General features: G+C 42.7%; 1 protein-coding gene across 3 annotated transcripts in view; it reads left to right on the top strand.

Annotated features, from left to right (window-relative positions):
* Positions 1 to 17,269, top strand: part of sez6b (seizure related 6 homolog b) — a 327,905-nt gene that overhangs the window by 179,115 nt on the left and 131,521 nt on the right. The window lies entirely within an intron of this gene.

The following is a 17,269-nucleotide window of genomic DNA, read 5'->3' as shown; positions in this document are numbered from 1 at the left end:
AGACATTGGTCAATAAACTGCTACTCCTGGGACTTAGACCATCTCTCTGCAAATGGGTCCTTGACTTCCTGTCAAACAGGCCGCAGTCTGTTTAGGTCCATGGCATCTCATCATCCACCATTGTGCTCAATATCGGCTCGCCTCAGGGGTGTGTATTAAGCCCCCTCCTCTACACGCTCCTCACACATGACTGCTCTGCCAGGTATCAGGGCAGTGATACAGTGAAGTTTGCTGACGACATGGCCGTCATTGGACTAATCTCCAATGGCGACGAGTGGTGGACTGGTGCAGAGGAAATAATCTTTGTATCAATGTGGATAAGACCAAAGAGATTGTTGTGGATTTTAGGATGGGGAGGCATACCCCATCACCTCATCATCGTAGGAGCTGAGGTGGAGATGATATCATCACTCAAATACCTGGGGATTCACATCTCTAGCGACCTGACGTGGAGTACCAGCACGGCTAACATTCTCAAGAAGGCTCACCAGCGTATGTACTTCTTGAGGAGGCTGAAGCAGGCTGGCCTCAGTCCTGCTGTCCTCACCTCCTTTTATAGGTGTGTGGTGGAGAGCACACTGACATTCTCCATCACTCTCTGGTATGGGAACAGCTCTGCAGCGGATAAGGCGGCCCTGCAGAGAGTAGTTACAGCCAGCAGATGCAGGAGCTGTGCCTCAGCACACAACCTGTTTAACTCCCTCCCCTCCAGCAAGAGGCTGCACAGCCTTAATGCTAGGACCACAAGGTTAAAGCACAGCTTTTACCCAGAGGCAATGAGGCTTGTGAACTCAAGGACTGTCAACTAAACTGTCTACTGTGTGCTGCTGCCTGTATGCATTTTATTGAACTGTATGCACTTTACCTTATGGACCGCTGATACACTTTATGGACTGCTGATGCTCTGAAATACTTGTTGCTTTGATTGTTTTTAAAGAACTGATTTGAATTTTGATTTCTTATCCTATTTATTCTATATTTAAACCTTATCTTTTTTTAATCATAGGCTAATGAATTAATGCCACTGTCATATTGCTGGTCCTGAGAGCGAATTTCATTCTCCGTGTGTCTAACATGCTGAATGACAATAAAATTGAATCACACACACACACACACACACACACACACACACACACACACACACACACACACACACACACACACACACACACACACGCCGGCCCTGCTATTCTCTTAAAGAGATCGACGCACACACCAACGCACAAGTATGAACTTCAGGCCACTTACGTAGACTACAGAGAAAGCAATGCGTGGAGCCTCCACAGAACTATAAATCACACTTGGTGGAGATAAAAAACAGGATTTTGATCATCAGTGGCCTTTACTGATGGGTGTGGGATGCCTTAGTCTGTCTCTGTTCTCTCGCCACTGTGACCCACTTCTGCTGAAACAGATGTTCCCTCAACTCCATCATTTACTCACCTCCCTCTTAATTACCAACGTTAATTAGCAGACACACACAGTCAGACACATACTACGTCTCCTTATAGGAACACACAGGGACTTTATAGTATTTCCATCTCATGATAGGGACAGTGATATTACTTGAATATGTAAAACACAGCTTGGTGCATCTAAGAGGCAGGTTCAGCAGATTATAGAGCTGTAATTGTGGATGGATGGATGATGGATGGAGGAAGTGTGATGTTTTCAAGGAGGAGAGCAATTAGAGGTATAAAGTCCTCTTATTCTCTGCTGGGCCTGGCTTTCTGCATGCATCACACAAAAAAGCAAGATCAACAAAGAGTCTCAGAGGAGAACAGGAGAATATATAATACAACAGTGTAACGTGCCTATGATTTTGCATTACAGTGGAGCTCCCCCTCATTTCTCTCCATCTCTCTTTGTGTTGCTGTAGTTTGTTTTCACTCATCTCTACACATACACGCACGCATGCACGCACGCATGCACGCACGCATGCACGCACGCATGCACGCACACACACGTATAAACAGACTTTGATCCATTACTCAACACCATATCCCAGGGTTCCATCTGTCCCTGTTTTGCTGTCATCCTCCATGCTGTCCCCCAAAGTTGTCAGCTTATATTTAATGAGGGAGTGCCAGTTGAATTATTCAGCTCTCTTTTGTTGCTTTTTTATAAAGTAAATGGATGTCAGAGAGGCTTTTCTCTTTACACCACAGCACACAGTGTGCTCTGTTCTCTGCTGCGTCGCTGCATGATATCAGAGTTTTTATAAGGATTTAGTTATTCTGTATGTAAATATGTTTGTTACATGATGGAATAAAGAGGACTATATTTCAATAGAGGGTTTTTTGGTAGTGTAACACACCCTGTGGCAGCCATATTGGAAGTCCTCGGTTCAGTATAGAGGATTTTGTACAAGTGATTGCACTTTTAAGTATACACAGCTTAACTCATTTGGTTTTCAGGAACTGTCCATTGCGCTGCTTATAGAGATGGTCAATTTTGTCTTTACATAATATATATATTTTTTAATCAAAGCCATAATCTGTATTGCCTGGATAATATACTTTTAATTCATCTAATGGTACTTACTAGTAATTCCACAATTCCTCATAAAAGTCCTCAGAAAAATACTTATGTCACTGGAGAATGGCACAAAATCCTTTATGTCATCCCAGCTCCTTAAAGGCCTCATTCCCACAACACACGCATCCCTTGCCAACATATTTCTGTGTCATTTAGTTTGTTTGTTTTATTGTAAGAACTAACAACCCCCATTGATCCACATTTTTCTTTCACAAGATTCACAAGCAAAGGGTGGCTACTTTGAGGAATCTAAAATATAAGACAGTTTTCAGTTATTTCACACTTTTTTGTTAAGTACATAATTCCATATGTGTTCATTCATAGTTTTGATGCCTTCAGTGAGAATCTACAATGTAAATAGTCATGAAAATAAAGAAACACATTGAATGAGAAGGTGTGTCCAAACTTTTGGCCTGTACTGTATATTATAAAATTTAGCATTCACAAATTCACAAATAAGAAAAAGAAAACCTAATCAGGGGCTGAGGCCTACTGGTGGGAAGAGCAGGTGAAGGGGAAGGAGAATTAATAAAACTAAATTAAAGTAAAAGGGTTCACCCAGACACACAGTGATATCACCAAATCCAAGGAAACACGGCACACGAGAAGGAAGACCACCACCACCACCCACGTCACCAGCACCACCCCCAGCCTGCAGCCACTGGAAAGGACAAACAAAAAGAGGTTACAACTGAATTAATTAACCCCAAAATGAACAACAAAACACACAACCTAAAACAGGAAATGGTTCACAAAATCAGCTTAACAAAACAATTTACTTAATCCAAACAATAAAGTAAAGAAAACAATTTACTTAATTCAAATGATAAAAGTAAAGAAAACAAAACAAAATAATACAAACTAAAGGATTAACTCCTCATTCGGCTAAAATTAAAAAACTAAACAGGTTAAAAGTCTGGTGTCGGCAATCCACCGTGCAAGCCAACTGTAGTCCAAAGTCCAGCAACCAAGTAGCCAAGCAGTAGACACGCTGTGTAGTTCGCGGCAGAAACAAAGCCGTATATTTAGCAGCAGAGAGTAGGCTGTGTAGTTAGCAACCGAGACACAGCAGCTGACAAAGCCGCGTAGGTAAAACAGCAGACAAAGCTGTACATTTAGCAGCATTTAGCAGCAGAGACAAAGCTGCCAAGAAAGCAGCGGCAGACAAAACAGAAGCGGCCCCAATCAGCTGGTGGTGGAGTCATGTGAATCACAACCTGTAGACTTCGACCAGCTGATGAGCGTTCCCTGTCAATAAACATAAAATTAGCATGGCTAAGCTACATTAATCAAGGCTTTTGGGGGCTAGATTTAAGGTAGCATACCTGTTTTCAAAGTCAAACCTGCACAGGGAGAGGGAGGGAGAGAAAGACCCACACGGCAGCGGACATCTACCTGTGACCACACTAGCATTAGCTACAGGATAGCATTCGGTTTAACACACACAGAGAGAGAGAGAGAGAGAGAGAGAGAGAGAGAGAGAGAGAGAGAGGGAACACTTACCACCGCTTGAGAGAACCAAGGAATAAACCGGAGCACGGCGCACTCGGTTGCTGCTCTGCAGTGAGAACACACAGGCTTTAAGCATGAGGACAATGAAAACGAAGTAAAACGAAACGAAGTAAGCGCAGTAGCGCGGAGCATTACCTGCACAGACAAACACCTGACCCGGAAATGATTCATCAGTGGGGAAGGAGGGCCGCACTTATATACTGCCGCCCTAGTGGTCAGCAGGCGCAATTAACTGCAGCAAGACAACCTTATTTCTATGCTGCTACACTAGCATAGAGTTAGCTTTCTGGCTCGTAGCTAAACTGAAGGGTTCTACGAGCTGAGCAGACTATAAATATCTCCCGTTGCTAAGGGAGGCAAGTTTATCTAAGGTCCTTCCTATTTCCTGGAGGAGTGAACAACGTTTGCATTGCATAAGAACCTTGTAGGATGGGAATGATTGTTCCCATCGCCTCTCGGGCGCATCTCCTCAAGTCTGGAGAGGATTGCTGCAGCCATGGAGCGTGGGCCTCCAAACGCACTACCTGCACCTGTTGTGCCCCTTCCTCCTCCCCCCACTCCATCTCCGTCCACCCGCTCCACCAGGACCGCATCGCGCATTGCCACTCCCTGACCCTCAAGTGTCCAATCCCGCTGTAGTTCAACATCACGTCTCCTTAAATCCTCTAATATTTCCTCATTTGTCATCAACACATCCATCATTCATGGAAATGTTCCTCCTGACCTATCCAAACACCTGAAGCGTATTTTCAGTAATATGTTTCCCTGTAATTATGTATGAGAAGCAAGGTGTATGCACGTTGTGCACACGCTACATTACGGCCAAGCATACTCCCCTAAAACAGCATCTGAATAACGCGCCACTGACTTTAGACCAGGTTTTTCCTGGTCTGTGGCGGAATTGTTTTCTGAAACTGCGAAATAGCACCAGGTAACGTTTGCACCTGAACACGCCTCCTCTTTTCGCTGAATCGCCCCCAGGAGCACAAATACATTCCCTAATTTACCGACGTGCGTCTGTGGAGGGAAAAGTCCACTGTGCGTCGGGTGCAAAATAGGAATGATACATGCGTCGGTGTACAAAGGCAATTGCGCTGAGTGCAAGACCGGGCCCTAGGTCAGTAAGTACAGCCTTACAGAGCTGCTGGCGGGGCTGTATACTTAGTCTTGTTTTATGCTCCTTCTTCTTCTTGAGAATATATGGCACAGCATCTAAAACACCAAATTAACAATTTATGTGTGTTTCACAGCTTTTGTGCTATTTCTACTGCTTTTATAAGAGGGTGAAGCTAATGGACTGCAGAAAGTGGAATTGACAATTTTTAGAAGAAGAGTGCAGGACTGTTTAGTATAGACAGACATGTCAACCGCAATCAGTTCACTAATCACACTGTGATCTCAGCTCAACTGCAGTACAACAAAAACGACATCAATAACCAATGCCAGAGCTTTCAAAAGGTTTTACTTTGGAACTTGTTGACATCTCAATTTACTGCAGCCAATGGTTCAGATTTGAAAGTGTATTGTGATCAATTATATTATCAGAGTAATAGCTCTTTCCAGACGTGTGTTCACCCCTCATGATTATGTTATGTGAGGTACAGTTATACAGAAGAAGCTGGACTGGTGCCAAGGCAAATTGGATTACGTCTCCCAATGTTCCCTCAAGTGTTTTATTATCCCTGAGCTAAAGGCATAATGTGATTAGTTGGCGATGCCCTTTGTTCAGCGCACTATTATCCTGATGCTGTGTCCATGAGTTCATTAACGGCACATTATGACTTGTTATACACAAGCACGCTGCAGAGGCCGCTGAGCTCGTACACTATGAGTCATTCATGTTGCGCTCAGGCTTGATGGACTCTTACCGTACGTGGGTTGCAAGTAAAGTTTCACTTTTAAATGAGCACACTGTAATTGAATAATGGACTGTATGTGTTGTATATTATATAAGCAGTATTGAGTGGGTTTAAGTGATGACAGTCATGAATTCTTCCCTCATTTTACATTTAAAAGGTCCTATGACATGCTGCTTTTTGGATGCTTTTATATTAGGCCTTAGTGGTCCCCTGGGCTCGGTTTACACCTATTGCCATTTCTAGCCACTGGGGGACTGTAGGCAGGCTAGGGGAACTCATATTAATGTTAAAAAAAACTCATAAAGTGAAATTTTTTTAAAACCAAAAGAAAACTTTCTAACACAATGCCAATTTGTAAAATAAGGATGATATACACTGGGGTGTCACTGGATGACATGTACTCGAGGTCAGGGGAACAGTGTTTATCTATAATTGTCCTGTTATTACACCAGTTCTCATGCACGTACATACAGAGCCCCCCTTCTCTGCTCTTACCGGAGTCCTCAGTCCTGTCCCAGCATAGCAGAGTGCGGCCTGCTAGCTGCATGCTAGCATTGGGTATCCCCGGGTGAAGCCAGGTTTCAGTGATAATCAAAACACAGCAGTCACGAACATAACGATTTCCAGCGAGTTGTAATTCCAAGTTGTCCGTTTTATGCACCAGGGATCTGGCATTGGAGAGATACAAGCTCGGTAGAGGTGGCTTGTGTGCTATGCTAGACTTAGCATAACACTCGCTTATGTTTCCTCTCCCTCCTCCGTCTGCGACGTCTCCTAGACCCGACAACAATCCATGGAGAGCCCGGTGGTCTCGCTATGTCGTCTGGGATGTTGTGCGTATAATGAAAGACACTCGAAATAGATCTCTGGTGCTGGTCACCGATGTCCAAAAGATTCTGGCGGGTATAGCGGATGTTCGCAGAACCGATAGTAGTAAAGCAATTTGGGATTCTCGGAAGATTTGGCGGGGCGCCACCTCCCAAACTTGCATTGCTGGTTTTGCCTGGTTTTTGTCCCTCCCCTGCTTTTCTATCGGGATGATTCGCCCTACTACGAGTTCGTTTACCATCAAAATGACTTTGAAGCTGTTATATTAAGGTACAAATCTTGCATAGTGTGCCTTTAAGGCGAGGAACGAAAAGCAAAGTGCCTGTATGTGTGAAAACAGCTTTCTCGCACATCCAGGTTTTTTGTATGGAATATATAGCATAATTATATAATTTTGTCATTCTTTCAGGGGGTCACAAAAGACAGCTCAAGACTCATTCGTTTAGACTTGCTTTTTGTTTAGTTTTAGTGTCTTATTCAATCAAACATCAAATTGTATTTAAGGTGTAATGTCACCATTTGACATTGTCTCAGTGCAATTTACAATTAAAGGAACACAAACAACAGACAGCAGCTAGACAATTTAACAGCATTAAAGCAGTAATAATAAACAATACAAAACCAGCAACATAAGAGAATAAGTGGAAAAGGTTTGTTTGTGAAGGATGCAGAAAGGATGGTGTGTTATGGTTGGCTGTAATATAATGAGTAGAAGTGGGTTTTTAATCTAGATTTTAGAATGTCAACTGAGTGAGCTTCTGTAACATGGGAGGCCATTCTACAGATGAGGGGCATTTATTTAATGAAATATATCTGAAAATATACATCGACGTGAATCTAACATATTACGTAATAGCAAAGTATATTGGCCTATTTGTACAACAACAAAGAAATTACACATTGAAGATAAGCTTACTATAGGTAACTATAGAAGCCACTATGGTAGCCATACAGTTAGGCTTAAAGATTCACTGTGCCTTCCACATGTATGTTTAACATTAAAACATGACGTATAAATAATATCCATTTTTTTTCATCCATTCGGCCCAGTTTAATATGCAACTCAGTTGTTTATAATATATGCAGTAGGGGGTCACTACTCGGTCTCTCTTTGAGCTAAGGGGTCCCTGGCCTAAAATACGTTGAAGACCCCTGGTCTATAACCAACTGATTTTTGGTTTACTAGAGGAATGACCAGAGACCAGCATAAAGGGAGCGGAGAGAGCGTGCCGGTGTATATGGTGCAATAAGCTCAGATAAATAAGGTGGTGTGAGTCCATGCAGGGCCTTGTATGTTAAAAGAAGAAGCTTAAAATCAGCTCTAGCTTGTACTGGGAGCCAGTGAAGGGAGGCCAGAACGGCTGTTATGTGATCATATTTTCATAGTTTTTTTCAGGATTCTGGCTGCAGTGTTGAATCATATTCTTTTCATGTTTTCAGCTTGAAATCCGCATTTCATGACTGTGGCTCCTGTCTTTTATTTGCACTTTCGTCTTTTATTGTGAAGCACTTTGGCTACATTCACACCGCAAGTCTTAATGCTTCATTGGATTTTTTGCTCAGATCAGATTTTTTTTTTCTTTGGCTGTTCACATTACCTTTTAAAATGTGGCCTATATCAGATTCCAGTGTGGACTGTTTGCGGTTTCGAACTGACCCGCATGCGCAAAAGAACAATAACAATGACATCAGACGCAGCACGCTGTTGCACTAAAGTTAGGGAGGTTACGGATAAAGGAAGCATTTTCGCTTTTATTTCAAAATGTTTGTGTAATGGCAGCCGTAACATTAATGAGCAGGTGCTGAGGAGGAGAAGAATGAAGAGAAAGAGAGACAAATTGAGGTCTGTGTGTCTATTTTTAAAAAAATGGAGCGATTATGGTATGATCCCTCTAGTTTTGACTGAATTGAAGTATCTCCCCATACACTCATTAGGTCTAACATCTCACTCTCCCTCCATTGACTTGCTCCGTCACTGTTCTCCATTTTGTAGGCCTAGTTAAGTTTTTAATTTTACTGTCTGTGTCTCGGGCTAACTCCCGCCGGCGCATTGTGACTAATGTCGATGTAGATTAACGTAAACGTCGCATCAAATCCGCCTCGGTTGTTCACACTGCAGCCACATTGAAAAAAATAAAAATAAATCAGACCTGGGTCTGATTCAGGACCACATATGGAAGTGGTCTAAATCTGATTAGAAAAAATCTGATCTCGGCAAGATTTGAGTGTTCACACTACTTCTGAAGACATCTGACCTGGTCACTGATTTGGGCCACTTTTGCCTGCAGTCTAGTGACTCTTGAAGGTACTATATAAATAAACTTATTTAGAGCTCCCAGTAATGTCTGAGCTCCTCTCCCTATCACCCAGAGTGCATATACTCGATTTCAACATTGCATACACATAGACAGGCGGCTGCAGCTCACACACTTGCCTGCTTACTTTGTGTGTGCTTTTCAGATTAAAAAAAGTGTACACTATAGGGCCATATTGGGACTGAAAGTCTTCATTCTCTGAGTTCATGAAATCCTGCGAAAGAAGCTTGTTTCCACAATCAAGCTGACTGTACTGATTTGTACATTGACTGGTAAAATCTACACCTTCAGAATCAGCTCCCTCTTTCACACAAAACTCGAATACAACCTGTAACAATCGCTGACACTGATCAGGTGAACCGAGAAGCACGACTCTTAAAGTTTACAAAGGTTTATTTCTAAATTACAGAAGATCAGATGGCAAACTAACTGGCAGTGAATCAGAGTTTAGAAACTCGAGGTTCAGACAGGCAGGATCAGGAATCATGTATAGAATGCTGGAGCGCTTAGCGTAATGCAAAAGATCTGGCACTAGGTAAAGGAATATGCCAGTATATACGGTGCTGGATCTAATCAGAGGGAATGGGAAGCAGGTGGGTAATTGGGTGATGCAGAGCAGGTTAGGCAAAGTGGCTACTGGAAGGCAAGAGGGAGTGGCAGGTTCTGAAATGACAGGAAGAAGAAATTAGTGTGCTTTTCATTATGATAACGTGTCTCCTCACTTCCCTCACTCGCATCTGTTCCTTGCGTCTCTTCCCCAGTGTCTTAGCTCCTCTGAGAAGATGTGAGAGAAAGATGCGAGGAAGAGACGCAAGGGCGGAGGAGCCGAAGCGCCTAGGAGAAATCCTAGGTTCCATAGCGTCAATCTTAAAGCTATTGTGTATAGTTTCTGTCTCCCCAATGAGGAATTCTAAGTAAGGAAAACAACAATGTTGGTGCATCCACAAGATACAAGCAGTTGCTTGAAACCAAGGAGGAAACGCAGGATTAAAAAACCATGATGGACTCTTCAGAAGAGGTAATTATCTTAGCTCGATTTTCTGCGCGGGAAAGTCACCGGACGACACCATTTTAATAAATACAGTTCATTTTCTGAACATAGCCATACTGAGAAATACAGAGAGAGTTGTGTGGAACTGATAGTCTTAATTAGCTTTGTAGCAACTCATTTGGCAATGGCTTGAATGTAACAGACATCCATTAATTAAAAAAAGTTACGCACTAAAACTTTAAACAACATCAGTTGCTGATGATGTGCTGCACAGCTGTCATCTTTTTCAACCTATGTTTTTGTGTCTAAGTGACTGATGGGAACAACAATCTTTGACATTGATCCAGTATTAAGCGAGACCGTTGCAGTCGGCTACAATGTAACATTGTTGGTCAATTGCACACCTTCTATTTGTCTGCTAAAAGTGCTTTGTGTTGCCACTGACAGGCTCTGATTAATATTCGAAGTGTCTGACAACATTATGGAAAGGATCAACCCGGTCTCACGCCAGGTCGTGAAATAGTCACGTTAATTTGATTTATTGATATGTTTACAGGTCATGATTTTGACGTCTATTTTGTGTACACATCACGAATTTTGAACGTGTACAGGTCACGATTTTCGAACCTGCTCCGGGGGACGCAACAACGAGGAAACAGGACGGACCGCCACATGTGGGACGCGATCCCCAGGCGCATCCGCAGGGGCACACAACAACGGGGAAACGAAACACCACACCCCAGTAGGGCTGGGTATCGTTCAGAATCTTTCGATCCGGTGCCAATTTCGATACCTCAGTTTCGATACCGATTCCTAACGATACTTTTTTCGATACCATATGTTTTAAAATCCATTTCAACATCAACAAAAATACATTAAACACAAAGCTTTTATTTTCCACCTTAATTTTGAATCAAAACAGTTATCAAAATTAAAAAATTCTGGTAAAACTGCTCACTCAGAGTAACATTAATAAAAGTGCCTTGCCTTGCAAGCTCAGCCTGTCAGTCAGTCATCAGGGCAGAGAAACCACCGTTGTGGCTGCTTGTCTAAGAGGAAGTGTAATGTCAACAGCACCGCGACCGCTTTCGGCTCGCCATTAATATCATATCGCAGCAAACGCTTTCTGCGTGAAGTTTTAAAAAACTGTAACCACACTTGAAACCAACCGGGACTCTCTGTGACTTCAACAAAACTGCAGACAGTTTACTCCGTCCGCACCTCTCCTGTGTGTGTGTGTGTGTGTGTGTGTGTGTGTGTGTGTGTGTGTGTGTGTGTGTGTGTGTGCGTGTCGGAGCTCCGCTCCGTGTCAATATGCAGAGAGGACAGATAAGGTTGCGCTTACGTGCTCAGACGCTTTTGGAACCGAAATTTGGCACCGAAAGATAAAGAATTTTTCGGATTGGAGTATTTTTTTCGACACCATAAAAGTATCGACGTTCGGTACCCAGCCCTACACCCCAGCCACAACAATGGGATGGGCGGCCACTCGCGGGACGCGATCCCGGGCCGATGGGGCACACAACAATGGGGAAATGAAACGCCACAAAGACTGGACGGTTGTGGTTAGGAAAAGAAGAACGGGGAAAGGAACTGCAACACGCGGGACGCGATCCCCAGTCTTCGGGGTGAAAGTCCTGTGTCGTTTGACCTATCCACCACCCCGACCAACCTCCCTGCGCGGACTTTGGCCTTATCAATACTACTTGCTACCGTCCTCGTTCTGTTATCACGAAATATGCTTTAAAATTTGTAATCCCCATACGAAAAAAACTACATTATCATGTCCCGTCCACGACTCAATAGATTCAATAACGTGACCATATCACGAACTGCCATGAGACCGGGCTGAAAGGATCCCTACAGAGATAGACGATTTTTATAACATAAAAACATCCCCAAAATCACCATCGCCAAACCCACCAGACTCCATTTAATAAACAGTGATTTTATCATCGTAAAAAACACTTGTAGGGTTACATTGCAGCCCAGTTCACGGCTGCAGGTTACACCGTTTTTGATCAATACTAGACCAATTATTAGTCACTTAGACACCAGTGCATGTAAAAATAGGGTCCAGGTTGAAAAAAATAATAAATTACCTTTAAGGGATTGGAAGATCCTCCATGAGCGGGACAGGAAGGCTCTCCAACGTGTTATAAAAACTGCAGAACTCATCTGTGGAGCAGCCTTCCCATCACTACAGGACATGTACATCACCAGGGTCATCAGGAGGACCCACAACATCATTAAAGACAACACACACCCACAACACAGTCTCTTCACACCCCTGCCCTCAGGAAGGCGCTACAGGAGTGTGAAAGCACGGACAACAAGACTCACAAACAGCTTCTATCCACAGGCCATCAGACTCCTGAACACTGCAATATACCCCACACACACGTGGCGTGTGCGTGATCACGTAAGGCTTGTATCATGTGGATGCGCCGACAGTCTTGTTTCATTACTTAAATTTCTTCATGGGGCGATAGAAACTACACACTATAGCTTTAAAGGAACACACCGTCTTATTGGGACTTTGTCTTATTCACCGTATCCCCCAGAGTCAGATAAGTCCATACATACCCTTCTCATCTCCGTGTGTGTCGTAACTCTGTCTGACGCCCCCACCGCTAGCCTAGTTAGCACAGATCCTGGAGGTAACCGGCTCCAATTAGCCTACTGCTCCCAATAAGTGACAAAATAACTAGAGATGGTCCAATACCATTTTTTGCTTCCCGATACCGATTCTGATACCTGAACTTGCGTATCGGCCGATACCGAGTACTGATCCGATACCAGTGTATCATATTTTATTATGTTTTAACAGCTGTATACTACTATGCCTGTATGGATGTGATATGATTTCTATCTTTGTTGTCGGTCTGGCTCAGGTTAAACTCTTTCTGAAACATGAACAAACAAAAACAATGAATGCCACAGAACTTTCTTTTATTATCCAGTTTGTCAATTATAACGGAAAAAGAACATAAATAAACTACTTTAACGTAGATTTTCTTTAGGTCTTAATTACGTGGTATCGGATCGGTGCATAAACTTATTATCTGTCTTTCGGTATCGGGAAATACCGATACCGAAAGACAGATTAGTTTATACAGTATTGGGCAGTATTGGAGCCGATACCGATACCAGTATCGGTACATCTCTAAAAATAACACCAACATTTTCCTATTTACATGTTGTGATTTGTATAGTCACAGGGTGTACAAAAAACAACGTCACATGAGACACAGTCACCTTCTAACCGTATTCATACTGGGAACTATATTCTCAAGGCGAAGCACTGCTACTTCTGCTACTTGGGCGGAGTGATTTGCTTGCAGCACCTGTGAAGCCCCGTGGTGAGGAGCAGAGAGTATAATAATATTATACTATTTCTATTCTACTTAACCTATACAATCACAATTGTTGTTGCACCCCTAAATAGCCTGGCGTCTGGTTTGGATGTTCATATAATATAAATATACTGTTAACTGACACTTTTGTGTTCTGACGGTGGATACACACCACTACAGACTCCCTCAGGAGAGCTGTGCATTTCTCCCCCAGCTAGGTGAGATAGGAGGCAGTTGATATGATCTAAGGGAGGGCCACATGAAGACAAGACTCCCCCTTCCTTTTAACGCCTGAATAAAGATAAAGGCTTATAAAAGCGGCAATTCTCACCAGACGTGCTGTCAACGAAGGAGACAAGCTGACAATTATCAGGCCTATCTGCAGTGTAATCACTGAGCTCTACATTGTCCTTTCGGCTTCTTCTTTTTTTCTTCTTTTGATTTGTGCCCGAGCAGACTTCCAACGCTGTTTCTTATGATACATGCTGATGATATGTTGTTAATGATAAAATGTTTGTCGTTGGCTGCACTTCTCTTCACAGACATTGCTTGAACCACCGAGGTCAGGCTTACCTACCGAATGTCTCAGGTCAACCTTCTTCACTTCACTTCACCAGAGTGCTGATTTTTTATTTATTTTTTCACTAGGTTTAAGTGCAAACAAGTCCTTGAACTGTGCAAGTAATAACCCCTTCCTCACAAATTGTAAGTGCAAAAAGCTTCAGATGTCAATTTAATCCATGCAGGCTGGCGCTTCTGTACCCTGAAGTCATTTTATATAATAGGACAGCTCTCTGATTTGCTTTCTCACTGTCTGATGTGCACGGTGTGGCAACAATAATGGCTGCCCCTCAATGGATAAACTGTAGAGAGCCTTTATGCCACTTTTGAAATTATCCAGAATAATGTGTTGAACTGCTGTTGCTGGGTGTAATTCTGATGGAATGGCCATGGTGGCAAATACATATTATATAAATAGTGGCATTTACATATGTGTTGCTGCAGCAGGCAGACAGAGGCTCTGTGTTTGGCATTGTATATGATTAGTTAACAGCATTACTTTCTGATATGGTCACTCTTGGTGCTCTGTAATCAAAACTAAATACACACATTCTTCATAGTATTTGTTAAAGCATGCAAGGGATTAAACTCTGGTTTTCACTCGCTCTCAATCAATTTACACACAGTGCCTAGAACAATGTACAAAGAGATAAACACAGAAGTACAACTACGACAAAGATAAACCAACATAACTATGTACAAATAGGAAAGAAAATAAACTGGGTTACAAAAAGTAAACAATAATGCAAACATAAGTCTATGACAGTGTAAATAATGCCAAAATAACTATGGAATAATTATTATTATCATTATTTACCTTGGAAACAGTAGATAAAACAAAGTCCACTTAAGCCCAGTTCAGATGGCACTGCATTTGAAAAAATGCTGGGCATCAAAAAAGCTGGCCGATGCCCATCTTTATGCAAATTAATCTGTTGAATGCGACGCAACTATCCAAGTAGAGCACTGGGGGAAGTCTCTCGCGGGTCCTTGGCTCGCCGCCTCTTAAAATCTGATGAAAATCTTTCAAACTGACCTTTGTCGATATGAAATGAAGACAGATTCAGCAACTGTATGGCCTATTTCTCGCTTAAAATATTTTCAGAAACATGTTTCGGTGAACTATTTTCCTAAAATATGAGATTGTATTCCGAACGAGCCGCCATTATGGTTGCTTTTGAAATTCAGTAGTAGCCAGACCCACGTGACGCGTTCGTCCAATCAGCTGCCGGTCAAGGGCGTGGAGCATCAACCATTGATGTATTAAGAGAACGCCCATCAACGTACAAATGAGGGGAGGCGTCGCGTCACCTCGCTTTAGTCGTGTCACCACGCTTCAGTCGTGTCGCTAAGTGGATCCGCACTGTAAGGCCGGCTTCACACTGGGTGCGTGGCGTGAGCTATCCTTTATGTTGTCCTTTGGGTCACTGGGATGTTTTGTATTGGCCTTGCGTTGAGCTTCGGGTCCCTGGTGACCCTCGCGTACTATGTGATGACATTTCACGTGAAGTGGCAGGGGCCTTGTCCTTCGGGGTCCAGAGCACTGTACTTGAATGCGTTAAATAAACTAAACAACTTCACGTGACACGAAGGACAATACAAGGGTTAATGATGGTCAAATGAAGCTTCGCGAACCACTGTCTTTATTTTCTGAGCTCACTAGATGGCGCTCCCTGTTAAACAAAGGGTTGAAAACACACTGAATTGCCATTCCTTTAACCTTATTCTTTGAACAGAGAGCGCCATCTAGTGAGCTCAGAAAATAAAGACAGTGGTTCGCGAAGCTTCATTTGACCATCACTAGCGTGAGCGTGTCAGCTGCGTGACACATCCATTTTGATTTTGGCTCCCATGTTAACAGATTAGAGCGTGACATGCACATCTCAGGCGCGAAATGCGTGCATACTAGAAATAGAACCAACGCCTATTTTTCACGCGACACGCAAGTGTGTTCAGGCAAAATAGAATAGGAAAAGATGTTTATATGTCATTTTGACATGAATACATATTAATAAATGACATGTTGTTTGATGTTTGAAAGTCTCTAGGTTTTGACATGAATGCAGATATAAATGTAATTAAAAGAAATTATAATAAGTAATTAAATATTGCACCTGTCAATACAGAACGAGATATTCTGTAGCCTATTTTGCCTTCAATACTGCCAATGTTGTCTTTGCTGTAATCAGTATATTAATGTTTAACATGAAGTATACTACTGCTTGAGTGCATTAAATCAATGGGAAACATACATGTGTACAGACAAGGCTACTGTGCTGGTGTGCAAAGACATAGAGAAATCCACACAGCCGCCACGCAACTGACACGCAACACAAATGCCACGCTCACGCCACGCAGCCAGTGTGTGGCCGGCCTAAAACTCTGCCATTTCGACTAGCTAGCTGTTTGTAACATAAAAATAAAATGGATTATGAATAATTTTATTTCTATAGTTTATAGCTGACTTTACCAGCTGACTTCCCTATTGGCTGTTGAAACAGGTGACATCTAGACATTCTAAAACCAGCCTCTGGAGACTCGACCAGCTGAGTCGCAGCGAAACCATCGGCTGGTTTGAGTTGAGCTGAGATGGGCCGGTTCTCCCTTGCCTCACAGTGGTTTGGTCCAAAGCTTCCTTTTTTCCCGAGCCACATTAAGCAACCGTGCCTCTGCAAAATAGCCTCAGGAAGGAACTTGTTTTGTTGGAACATGTGTACATTGAAAAGTAGTTTTAGTTGTGCAACAGAAAACTCAGATTGGACAGATAGTCTAGCTAGCTGTCTGGATTTACCCTGCAGAGATCTGTGGAGCAGTTAACCATAGTCCTCACAAATCCACCAGAGTTTAGAATGCCAACACAGAGAAAGAGGAAGGTGACGGACAATCCCGTAAATTAAAGTTTTGTTGATATAGACTAGTCCAGGAACTGACTGTGTAATGAGATGCTGTGTTAGTAAATCAGGCGATCAATGTATGCAGATTGCTCAAACTCAATGAAAACAGCAATGGCATTTCCATAGTACATGACATTACATTACATGTCATTTAGCTGACGCTTTTATCCAAAGCGACTTCCAATGAAGTGCTTTCAATCTTGAAGGTACAAACTCCGGACAACAAGAAGTGCAAGTACATTAGCAAATAAGCCAAACTACAAAAAGCCATATGAAAGTGCAGCTGTACATTTTTTATTTATCCAAGGTGCAGTCGGAAGAGATGCTTTTAGCCTGCGGCGGAAGATGTGTAGGCAGTGATTAGTTTTCCCTCGCTGTGAGGGGGCAGAAAGCAGGTTGGCTGATGCCGAGCGGA

This window comes from Perca fluviatilis, chromosome 2 (genome assembly GCF_010015445.1).
Source record: "Perca fluviatilis chromosome 2, GENO_Pfluv_1.0, whole genome shotgun sequence".
In the NCBI taxonomy this organism is placed as follows: domain Eukaryota; kingdom Metazoa; phylum Chordata; class Actinopteri; order Perciformes; family Percidae; genus Perca; species Perca fluviatilis.
This window is presented reverse-complemented; position numbering and strand designations above follow the sequence as displayed.